Below are 12,437 nucleotides of genomic sequence, written 5' to 3' on the forward strand. Positions count from 1 at the left end.
TTCGGGAATTATAGAGTTCTTCCAAGGAGGGGAGAGGGCAGCCGATAATCCTCTGTGCAGTAGTGATCACCCTTTGGAGCGCCTTCCTATCTGCCACTGTGCAACTGGAGAACCATACACAGATGCAGTAGGTTAAGACACTCTCTATAGCACAGCGGTAAAAGGACACCAGGAGTTTTCCATTCAGTTGTTGTTTCCTTAAATGGGATGATAATGCCAATGGAGCTAACTCAGCCAACTGCAGTAAGGCCCAACCAGCTCAGTTCTGAGCTGTGGTTGACAACAGGCATCTTACTAAAGGCTCCCAGCTGGCAGCGGCTGCTGCAGCAATCCCTCTCCTCAGACTTCCTTGCTTCCGATCTAAGCATGACATGGCATCACGGCTTCACCAGCAGGGGATGCTGTGCTACAGCAAGTCATCTGAAGCCTATACTTTGGAGACTTGGCATGTGCCTCTGCATTTTGAAAATGCTGCTGTTGGTGCACCCCTGTGCATGTTGCAAACCTCTTTGATGAAATTAGACGGGAACCCCTAGCCCCAAGGAGCCTTCAGTAAAACATTCATGGTCATTGGGGTGCTGTGTGGTTTCCGGGCTGTATGGCCATGTTCTAGCAGCATTCTCTCCTGAAGTTTTGCCTGCATCTGTGGCTGGCATCTTCAGAGGATCTGATGGTAGGAATGGAAAGCAAGTGGAGTATATATACTGTGAGGTCAAAAGGTGAGGTGAGGGTGAAAAGGTATATATACCTCACAGTATATATACTCCACTTGCTTTCCATTCCTACCATCAGATCCTCTGAAGATGCCAGCCACAGATGCAGGCAAAATGTCAGGAGAGAATGCTGCTAGAACACGGCCATACAGCCCGGAAACCACACAGTACCCCAGTGATTCCGGCTGTGAAAGCCTTCGACAATACATTCATGGTCATTACTACCATGGTACTTGGTTGAGTGCCTTTATGCAATGGTGGGATCCAAAAATTTTAATAACAGGTTCCGATGGTGGTGGGGTTCAAACAGTGGTGCCGCCGCACACACGCACCTCCAGTCCCTATTGGGCAGGGAGGTTGCTTTAGTAACCCCTTCTTGGCACTCAGAAAAAATTAGTAACCACTTCTAGAGAAGTGGTGAGACCTGGTTGGATCCCACCTCTGCCTTTATGGTTGTCAGCAGCTCTTTGGGAGCCTTCTGGTTGGTTAAATGTCCACCCCAGCAGATAGCAGCCCAATTAAAAAAGGATAATTCTTTGGGTGGGGTATGAGTGAGAATCTGTTCATGCCCTTTTCACTTCTCCCCTTCATAAAGGGTAAGTACAAGTGGTATCATTCATGAATTACCAGAAGAATGCTCTTACTGTTTATTGCACTATCTGTATACATTTCTCTTCTCTAAAGAGAATTGCTTGATTCTCTTAGTTTAGGAGAATGAGCAAGTTTTTTTTTTTAAAGTTTAAAACTGCAGTGTGCATTGATTAATTTCATCTGTGCTGTTCTCTAAATTAGGAAGGATAGAATGCAGCTTTCAGATACAGTTCAAGCCATAAATGGGTAAAGCCAAAAGATGCTGGAAATGTGTGTCAGAATGTCACTCCACTCAAACATATCCCCACCCTATTGAAATCTAGCAATATTGGAGTAAAGGGTTCTAGCCTAGCTACTTTGCTGTCTTGTTTTCTGTGTTCAAGAAATTGTTTTGTATAGAAAATGTTTCCATCATGGAAGTTCTTGCTTGCTATCTGAAGTGGTGCTGCCCCTACATAAGTTTAGTGAGAAATAGATCTCGGAATAACCTCCTAATACAATCCATACATCTGATGTTGAGCTAGCAGGGTGCAGGAGTACATTTTTGGTTCCATGTGAAAAGGATACCTGCCCAGCTTGAAGAAATACATCCATTATACATGGGACTATACATGGGAATCAGTAATCACGTACTTTGCAGATATCTGTCTTATGGAAAGCATGTTCCTGCTTGAGAGAGAATCTGGGCCTATTATTGCAACCACTGGGGTTGTAACCGTAGGGAATGTACAGTTTCTAGACTGCCAATTGTCTGCCAACACCCTCCATTATTTTCGCAAATGAATACAGGGACACAAATCTTGCATTAATAACGAGGATAAATGCTCGAGGAACCTCTGGTGCCGCCCCAGCACACATTACTACATATTTCTAACTGTTCTACTCTTCCTGGTGTATGTTCATTTACTAGCATCAATAAGTTGTCCTGTGTGGATTTAAAGCCTAGAGGGTGTTGTTCTTTTAGTTCCAGATACACTAGGAAAAAAAAACTAATTGTCCTAACAGTGTCATAATAGTTCAAAATAGACTTTGATTGCTGCAGTGTGTAAAATAGCAGGCTGGGTGCTTGATGATCTTGACAAGATGTATCCGCCCACCCATCCACCCCACTCAGAGATTTCACTTCTTGAAGCTCTGTGGAAGAAGCTGAACTCGAAAGAATCACAGCTCTATCAACTCTCACCAAAAGAAAAGAAAAGAAAAAAGAACAAGACATCCTTCTGAAAGGCAAAAAAAAAAAAAAACCAAACTAGGAAATAGTCACTGGTAAATAGAGACAGTTGGAGTGTAGGCACGCTGCACAGCGTGTCAAGCCACTTTTGTCAAGCCACTAGAAATGCTCAGAAAATGACTGCAGCAACTGAATCCAACCTGTAGCAGCAGCAAGGTTGCCACAGTTCCTGAATTTTGAATAACAATGTACTGGTGGCAGACTTCAGCAGTAAAAAACCTGCTCATACAAGTAGTGTGCTCATTGGTGTGACGTTGGCCCATTTTGCACAACACCAATAAAACATGGCGAGGTTGATATATAAAACAGTTCCAGCTGGAATTCTGCACAGCTTTTTCCTCCAAACGTTTGGGAGACATTTTCTTTTTTAAATGTTTAATTCATTTATTCATTTTGCTGTGCAGAAAGCAGGGAATGTTTTATTTTTTTCCTGCCTGACTTGACTTGGAAAGTGGTCTCACTTTCATTTTTGCTGCTCACGCCCTCCATTTTATGCGGCAGGGATTCTCTGTGCCTGACTCCATTTGCTGCCGGTTTCCCATGGAGGTTTCCTCTGCTAGCAGTTCATCCGCTTGCTGTTTTCGGTTCAAAAGGTACATGAATAAAGTTAGTTTTCCCTGGCGATCCCACACATGTGTCATTGTTTTCTTTCTTTTTTTTGTTTCGAGGGAGGTGTCTGCATAGCTATGACATCACGATAATTGCAGCCGCTCAGAGAGCTGGTCTACCTCCCATTAAGCAGCTATCTGTGATGGAAAATAATGGGTAGACCCATTGCTTTTGAATAGGGGGAAGACCAGCCCTTCACAGGGCTGCAGTTCTCATATCATGCTGTCGTAGCTATACAGACACCTCCCTCAAAACAAAAAAAGAAAGAACGACACACGTGCAGGAGTGTCAGGGAGAACTAACTTTATTCACGTGCTTTTGGTGCAACAAACATGACAGTAAGAGCTTGAGTGGAGGATGGGAAGGTGGGAAAAAGAACCGTTTTGGCTGGTAACACTTTATTTCTCCAACGTTGTGCCAGGAAAAAATAAAGTCAAAACAGTTCTTTTGAAGTGTCTGTAAGATGTTTTAATTCCTTTATGTGGAATGGACCCTGTGGGGATAGGGCGGGATGTAAATCCAATAAATAAATGAGTAAACAAACAAACAAACAAACAAATAAAGCTACAAATGTGTGCAGGATGGCAGTCCCACTGTAGGGGTAGAAGGGAAGCATAACTGCTTTCCCTTTTCATAGAAGAGGAGATAGGATATTGTGCAGACTTGTGGCTCTGACATCACCCTGCTCATACTAATAGATTGTTCACTTGAGAGGTGTGTGTGTGAATGCACGTATGCATGCTTGTGGGTTCAAGCTGGCCACTGACAAATTAGAACAAAGTCAGATATTTAGCCTGTGTCACTGAAGTCTGATACAGTAGAGAATCACAGTCAAACCAACGAAGAAATGTCTGGATAACACCAGCCAGGGTAAAAACTGATGATTTTAAAAAATCAATTAAAAAAATCAAAATGGATTCCCAACCGTTTTAAAGGTTCAGCTATCATGTCTCTTAAAAAAAAATAAGCTGGTTTAAAATTAAAACTGAACTTAATACAAGCATATCTTAAGTCTAAATGTCTGACCCTCATATAAATTTATGAAAAGCTGCTTATCTTTCTACGGAAAACCCTGTAATGAAAAATCTTGCAAAGTAGTATTTCATGTACTTACATTATAGCTTGATGCTGCACCCAGCGGCTTGAGGGGAAAGTGTAGTAGTTTGGGTGTCGGACTAGGGCTGGAGAGACCCAGATGCTAATCCTTACTGAGCCATGAAGCTTTGTGGGTGGCCTTGATGGCAGTCCTTAGCCTAATCTACCTCACAGGGTTGTTGTTTAGAGAAAATGGAGAGAAAAGTTAGATTCGTTAGCCTGTGCTTCTTAGAGGAAGAGTGGAATAAGAATATGATCAGTAGAAGTCCCCATAGATATCAACCATTAATCTAGCTGGGTGATCTATTTTACTCCTGTCTTATTCGTAGTATATTTTTTTTTGCTTAACATCTGTTTTGATGAAGAATTTCATGGAACTTGAAAGCTTTCACTCAGAATTTTGCAAATATTTTTGTTGGTTGCAATAAAAAGTTTGGATACTACTGTTTGGATGTATTCCCATGGACCGTCATGCCCTTTACCGTTTTGTTCTGTTATAGACTTTGCATAACTTTCAAAATCTCTGTAAGGCAGAACACTATTGTAATTTCCATATTGCAGATACGGGGTTCAGCTGGAAAGCGTGGTGGATTTGTGGTGGATTTCAGATTTGAACTAGATGTTTCCTGACAGCACTTTATTCAGGTGTCCTCAATAAGGTGTATTGAATGCAAGCACATATGGAAGTATGGCTCTCTGTCTTTAATGCCATCCTCTCCTTGCTTCTTTTAGGATGATACTGAGCCGTACTTTATTGGAATATTTTGCTTTGAAGCTGGCATAAAAATCATCGCGCTGGGGTTTGTTTTTCACAAAGACTCTTATCTGCGAAATGGCTGGAACGTGATGGATTTTGTAGTCGTCCTCACTGGGTAAGTGATTTCCTTTCCTTTTTTCTCTGTTGCTCTTACTCATTTAGTGAGATCCGTTGCTTTGATGCGTATTGTAGGAGAGGTGAAGGAGGAGGGCAAGATGCTGTTAAGGTTTATAGCAAATCCATATTTAAAGACCTCTGCTTACTTTTAAACAGGAGCTGTTGTGATAGCGAATACGGCACGCTTTGTTTTTTTGACGAGCTTGAGCATTCTTTTATGAACTGTCAATGGAGGTTTGTAAAGTCTTTTCAAAGATACCTTCAGCAAACAATAGGGCTGGACCATGTGGAAAAAAAGCAAAGATTGTTTGGGGGGGGGGGGGAAATAACTATAGGAAAGAGAAGGGGGGAAGTGGCCTGTGGATTAAGGAAAGTGGAACTTGAAAGCCATTGAACAAAGGAGAAGGATGCTGCACAAGGCTATGAGCAACACCACTAGGAATAATGTTTGGTTTGGTGGGAGAGAAACATTCTGTGTGCTGTTCAGTTGTTCTAAAACGTCCAGGGTGTTTGCCTTTTGCTTTCAGAGCTGTGCTGGGGAATGGTGTATTTTTATTATGATTGGACTTTCCAATAAAAAATCGAGAGCAAGGTTGCCCAAAACAATTTTGATCCTTGAGGTGGAATATCCAAATGGCACATCCCATTCACTGTGTAACTCATTTCAGGAGAATTCATGCTGGAGAACTTCATGGTGGTCTATTGCCTGGTGATCAGATAATCCGGTCTGCTTCATTTAATGACACCTCAAATTGACCACCTGAGGCAGATGCATCTTAATTGGGTCACTTCTGAATTCATGGAGGCTGACCAACTTACACTCATGCTCAAGAGCTCATAATCAAGGTTGCTTGATATATCCTCTAAAGCTCTTAACTAACAGGTTGTATTGGTTGAAGTATGGATTTTCCCCCAGCCTTTCAGAAGCTTACCAGTAGGTAAAGCAAATACTTTAATCCATTTTTGTGACTGAGAGCACAAACTTGTTATGTTTTGCAATAGCACACAGTAAATACTGTCCACTTCTATGTTATACAAGGTAAACTACGGCAATGATTGTGGACGTTTAGCGAGTAACTGGCTCTGTTGGGAAAACAGTCCAGTCATATCATCGGTGGTTGATTTCTGAATGCTGTGGTCTTCACACTTTATGTTGGATGGGGCAGTTTCAAAGAAAGGGGAGGAATAGCTTCTCCATGGTTATTCCCCCCCATCCCTCAAAAATGTTGACTCCATTTCTTTTATATATAAGCTACCTGTTTGTTAGCCAGAGATCATGCATCAGTGTTTACTGATGCTTCCTTGGCAGCGAAGTCATAAATGAAGATGTGAAATATTTCATAGGTGAACTATGGACCCTTTATTACTATGCTTTCTTTTTGCATGTACTGGAAGAGCTATTTGATCTTTGCCTATAATTGCACAATAGCCATTTGATCAGACAGCTGTAATAAGGAGCGTTGTTGCTGTCATCAAACACAAGCATTCTTTTGAAGTACAAGACTGTTAATGTCAGGGCTTCTGGCTCCCACGGATGATTCTCGCTGGGATGTATTGAAATTGTCTTGTACATGGACTGCCTGCAAGGCAAGCAGCGGGAGCAGGACTTTGTATAAACTCCAAGAGTGACATTTCGTTGCCAAGGCCCTCTGCAGGGAAGAGGTTGCACGTATACCTTTCAGTACTGCTGTTTCAAGTTGCAAGATCAAAAGCCAAGGAAAGCAGTGATCCCCCCCACCCCACCCCACCCCCAAGTGTGGCTGAAAAACCAGAAAGTGTAAGGCTGGTTCTCTGTAACAAATGTGTGAATGGTCTTCATTGAAAGGTGTTGTCTTTGAGTTGACACTCGAGTGATAAAAAGTTTGTTTGTGGTGCTGAATCTATGATGGGTTGTTTGTATGTCTAACCGAGCATACTAGTTGGCAAGTAATGAGTTCACCAGCCCTTAGAACAGTGGTTCTCAACCTTCCTAATGCCGCGACCCTTTAATATAGTTTCTCCTGTTGTGGTGACCCCCAACCCTAACATTTATCCATTTTACAGATGGAGAACACTGATGCAGAGAGTCTTAGGCGACCCCTGTGAAAGGACCATTCGACCCCCAAAGGGGTCCCAACCCACAGGTTGAGAACCACTGCCTTAGAATTCCCACGGCTGAGAAAAAATTACACTGGAATTGGACTAAGCGCATTTGACATTCTTCTCTATGAGGAATGAACTGTTCTGGATGAGGTCTTTCAAAGGGTCAAAGAAAAACTTGAGTTTGAAAAGAGGATTCCAGTCATGAGAAGGGTTTTTTAAAATCAAGTTTTGTAGAGGCAGTATGAAAAGGCAGTTGTTACTTACACACAAAGGTCTCTGAATGGGAAGAATTTATACCACAACCCACCTGATTCAGCCTCTGTTTTGGTTCTTCAGCACTGGACATGTGGGGAAATGATTCTGGTGAACACAATGAAATCACCTCTCCGAGTCCATAACTAACTGATGTTTTGTCCCTTGCACAGCTGTGTCATAGTGGCGTAATGTATGTCATGTGCTTTTTAATGTATTAATTGCTAGATTCAGTCCTGGGAGCCTCCAGTTAGAAGCACAGTAGGGCTGGAAAGACCCCTGTCTGAAATAGTGGCATAGTCAGGGTTGGGCTAGTGTTGTTCTACCAACTGAGGAAGGGTGGCCACTACGTAGAGTATCTGCCAGTCAGTAGGGCGTGGCTTGAAAGTGTAAATTAGCTTTCTAGGTTTATAAAGCAGATACTGCCAGTGGAGTGTTTAAGACTAGGATCTCAGAGACCTGGGTTCAAATCTCCACTCATTCATGGCAGCTTGCTGGGTGTCCTTGGGCCAATTATTCCCTCTCAGCCTCACCTGTCTTGCAGCCCTGTTATGATGATAAAATGAAAGAGGGGAAGAATAATTTTGTAAACCCCTTTTGGGGCCCCATTGCAAAGGAAATTGAATGTTTCCCTTCGAAAAGGCAAAGAAAATTAGCAACTAGTTACATCTAGTAAGAATTTTCGGGTTTTAATATACTTTGATTTAATATAATTTAAACAAGAGTGCTACTTGAGGCAATTTGAATGTACATCACAACTCTTCCATACACTCGACATTTTATGAACTGCTTCTTGGGAAAACATAGTGGCTGTTTGGGCATCCTTGGTTCTCAACTGTCCGAGCAAATTTTCCTCAAGATCTCCTTTTTGCAGAGAGCTATTAACAAAGGGATTTGCTTGGAAAGAGATCAGCATGACATCTTTCACTGGGCAGAAAATATTTGGCTGGCTGCAACAAACCTGATTATTTCTTAAAGAGATTTTTTTGTTGTCTGCTGGAAGTGTGTATCCGATTTTGATTGCTTTTGCAGGGTGTTGTTGGACCTTTTTCAATATATCCAGCTGCGAGAGATAAAAAATGGCAGAATGAAATTACCTGCAGCGAGAAGTTTGCTGCTGATGTGGCATTTAATGACACATGTCATCTTGTTTTTAACTCTGAGTTATATGCAGCATAGATTACATTGCATATAATCTCATGTCAGTACATGGATATGGCATTGTTTGGATGTTGTTTATTTATTTATTTATTTGTCTGTCTGTCTGTCTGTTTATTTATTTATTTATTTATTCAATTTCTATACCGCCCAATCCCCGAAGGGCTCCGGGCGGTGAACAACATAATTCAAAAAACATTAGGCAGGAGCAAATCATACACAGTACAATACATAGGCTCCATCCTATTAATCATCAATAAAACATCTTAAAAATTCATATAAAACAGCCGATAACAATTAATAAATAAACAAGAGGCATCCAAAACCCCCAATTAAAACCTACCCCAAGAAGGGGGTCGGCGGGCCCCTCAATATGAGGGGGCTCTGATGTAACAGCGCCAGGGCAAAGAGCAGTGAGGGGGCACCATATCAGCAGCTGGACACTCCAAAGGCCCGGTGGAACAACACGGTCTTACAGGCCCTGCGGAACTCACCGAGGTCCCGCAGGGCCCGGACAGTTGGAGAAAGGGTGTTCCAGCAGGCCGGGGCCAGTGCTGTAAAAGTCCTGGCCCGTGTGAAGGCCAACCGCATCATTGAGGGGCTGGGGACCACCAGCAGATTGGCCTCTGCTGAGCGCAGAGGCCGAATAGGGACATATGGGGTAATGCTGTCCCGAAGGTACGTTTAACTTATAAAAGGGTTGCACAGCCAAAATTCATAGGAGATCTTGGAGACTCCACCCAGCGGTGGGATTCAGCAGGTTCGCACCACTTTGGCAGAACCGGTTGTTAAAATGGTGCTTGTAAACAATCAGTTGTTAAATTATTTCAACTCCCACTATTGCAACTGCTTGTTAAATTATTTGAATCCCACCACTGAGCCTCCACCTATGGTTGCCAACTTTTAAACTAGTCCATTTAGCTGACCATTTCATATCAGTTTGATCTGCATCAAGTGTGATGTTTGCTCCATACCATGAAAAACTTCCTTCCCATTTCTACTAATTTTTTTTAAGAGACAAGGCCCGTTGCTAAACTTGATTCTGCCATGTTTGAACTTTTTACTGCCACGAAGACCTGTCAAGATTGGCTGGAATATACCCTTCTGCCATGCTAGACTTCACTACTGTTGAGCAGAAGCTTTTGGCATATCACATGGCACTATCCGTTGATAAAATCAGATTCTGGTTGACAGACGAACGTTAATGTTCTTTAACGGCTGAGAATATTTCCTCAGTGGGCGCTAATTATTAGGAGATGGTCTTCTGATAGCTGCATTCTTGAATGTGTGCTTGGATAAGGTGGCTGTTTCCAGCTTGAGGAAGGCAAGTATGTATGAGCGTGTATCAATAGACAGCTGGTTTGGAGCAGAGACAAAAGCAGACAGCTTTTACTTGGCTGGAAAGAAAAAAAAAACATTTTTGGGGTGCTTCTGATATGGGGTAGAAGGTCTGTCACCTTTACATGAATGCCTCTTATCTCCACTAGCTGTAAATAACTACCTAAGGCAGATATTTAAAAAACTGACATGTTTCTCTGCTCTCTCAATCCAAAGAAACCAATCCAGTAGTGCTGGCCCTGGGGAAAGAGAGATATGTATATTAATAACTGTGATACTTTTCACAAAGCTGTTGCTTTTGTTTGACAGCTGAATCTTTTGTCTCAAACTGATCCTTTCTCACACCTCTAAATCTTACAATGAACCATATTTATATTTATATGATTTATAATAAACATAAGGATTTCTGTTGTCAAGTTATTATATTCCATATCATGTTTGAAGGTCACTGATTAACTTACCTTTCAATGCTTTTATTTTTATGTAGCCAATTCAACCATTTTGGGGGAGAAGTACAGCGTCTTACGTACAATGTTTCCTGTTTCAAGCATTCTTGTCCATTTTTGGTCCATGAAAATGAAAAACAAAGACAGTGGAAAGAATATATGACTGGTTTACAAGGAGCATGACTAGGGAAGATTGCTGAATGCATTTTGATTTGGCCAGGGGATCATAAGAGCTTGCCTGGCTTGTAATGGTCAACTGAGCTTCCTTTTGCTGCCTATCTGTGTATGTTTGATATACTTTGGAATGCTAAATTATGACCCTGGGAACTGGCTGGCTTACTTTCTAGTCTTCCTCTAACCACTGCAAAGCATGGTGAAGAACAATAGAGCTGCTCTTGTTGACAATTTTACAGTCTTGTTACAAAAAATAGGTTGGGCTCTTCTAATTAGTGCCTGCCATTATTTTAAACTCACTTTGAAACTTTCCCTATCTGTCTCTGTCCTCCAAGGTAAAACCCTGCATTTATGTAAGTTGTTGCAACATAATCATCAACATGCACCTTGACATACACGGACATTAGAACTTGTTAATTAGAAAATAAATCAAGGGTTCTGATATTGTCTGCCAGGATCAATACCTTATTGAGCTAGACTGGATCCTAATAGACAGTGGCCTAAAATGGCTTGTCCTACCATGCTGCAAAGGGCTTGCTGAGGTTCTAGGAGCAAAACGGTTAGTGCTGCTTTCTTTAGGGAAGCCTCACGCTTTGCTGTTAATTACGAGAGCCACAAATAGACTTCTTTCTTCCAGCAGATCATCTTTCCTCTGAATGGTGCGTCTTAAAATCCCTCTAGCTCTGGTTTAGTTCCAAGGGTATTTTGATGTCAACTCGCCAGTTTGAAGAAAAAGAAATAGCGGATGTATTTTAATTAACTGCTGTTCAATTGAAGATTGATTTCAATAGGGTGGTTTGAATTTGGCAAGGTGATATGAAAGCATCTATTAGGTTTTTTCTTATAGACCAGCATGGGACCGATGATGGTTTCCAGGAGTTGTGAAATCCCATTCTCCCCCCCCCCCCCCGCTTTCCCTTAGCTTTGTGTTGCGTGGGCTGGTAGCCAGGTACCCAGTAGGGCTTAATGATACAAATATGTCTAGCCACTACTGAAGATTCCCATATACACTTCCAAATGAGCGGCAGTAGTTTGGGGCTGAAGGCACATGTGACATGCTGGCCATGGTTCAAGAGTGAAAGTGCACCGACTCACTTTCAGCTTCTAGTCACTTTCAAAGACGTCATTGACTGGGTGATCAGCGATACCTTTTCAGCCCCAAGCTGTTACTGGAAACCCCGCAGCAATGCTGTGTGGAGTTGCCAAGCAACCCAAAATGATGATCAAAACCCTTTGCAGTAGCCTCACAAGATCTCTGTCATCATGCTGCTGTTTCTAAAGGCTAGTTAGGTATGTGTTAGATTTTTTAACACCCCCCCCCCATTCTTTTGATAATTTGTGTTATTTTTGCAAACCTGGAGGTTTTTCTGGATTTGGAGAAAACTCTGTCCTTGCTCTACATTCCTGTGGATTTCTTGATCTTCATAACAGAGCCATGTTTGAAAATTGGACATACAATTTATATTCCACCTTGTTTCCACCATAGCAGCTCAATCTGTGGGGGGAATCCCCCTCTGGAGCTGGTGTGGACCTACGATGGCAGAAATACCTTCCCCAGGGCACTTACCCCGGTGGAGGTGCAAAGCTAGTGATGGGATCCAAAAATTTTAGTAACAGGTTCCCTCGCCAGCCCCCTCTCAGCAAAGGGGGCAGAGGCGTACTTAGGCAAACCTGAGCCCTGGGCAAAACCTGAATTGGATGCCCACCCCCATGGGCAGCCACCCCACCATGACCCCCAAAATTTGTTTTGCACCAGGTCTAAATCATCATCACATTATAGAAAATGCCCCAGTCCACAAATCTGAACACAGCAATGGTGAAACACGCAGGTTCTTTGACAGAGACTGGTGAGATAAAAGGTACGAAAGGCTGAG

This window comes from Sphaerodactylus townsendi, linkage group LG12 (genome assembly GCF_021028975.2).
Source record: "Sphaerodactylus townsendi isolate TG3544 linkage group LG12, MPM_Stown_v2.3, whole genome shotgun sequence".
NCBI lineage: Eukaryota > Metazoa > Chordata > Lepidosauria > Squamata > Sphaerodactylidae > Sphaerodactylus > Sphaerodactylus townsendi.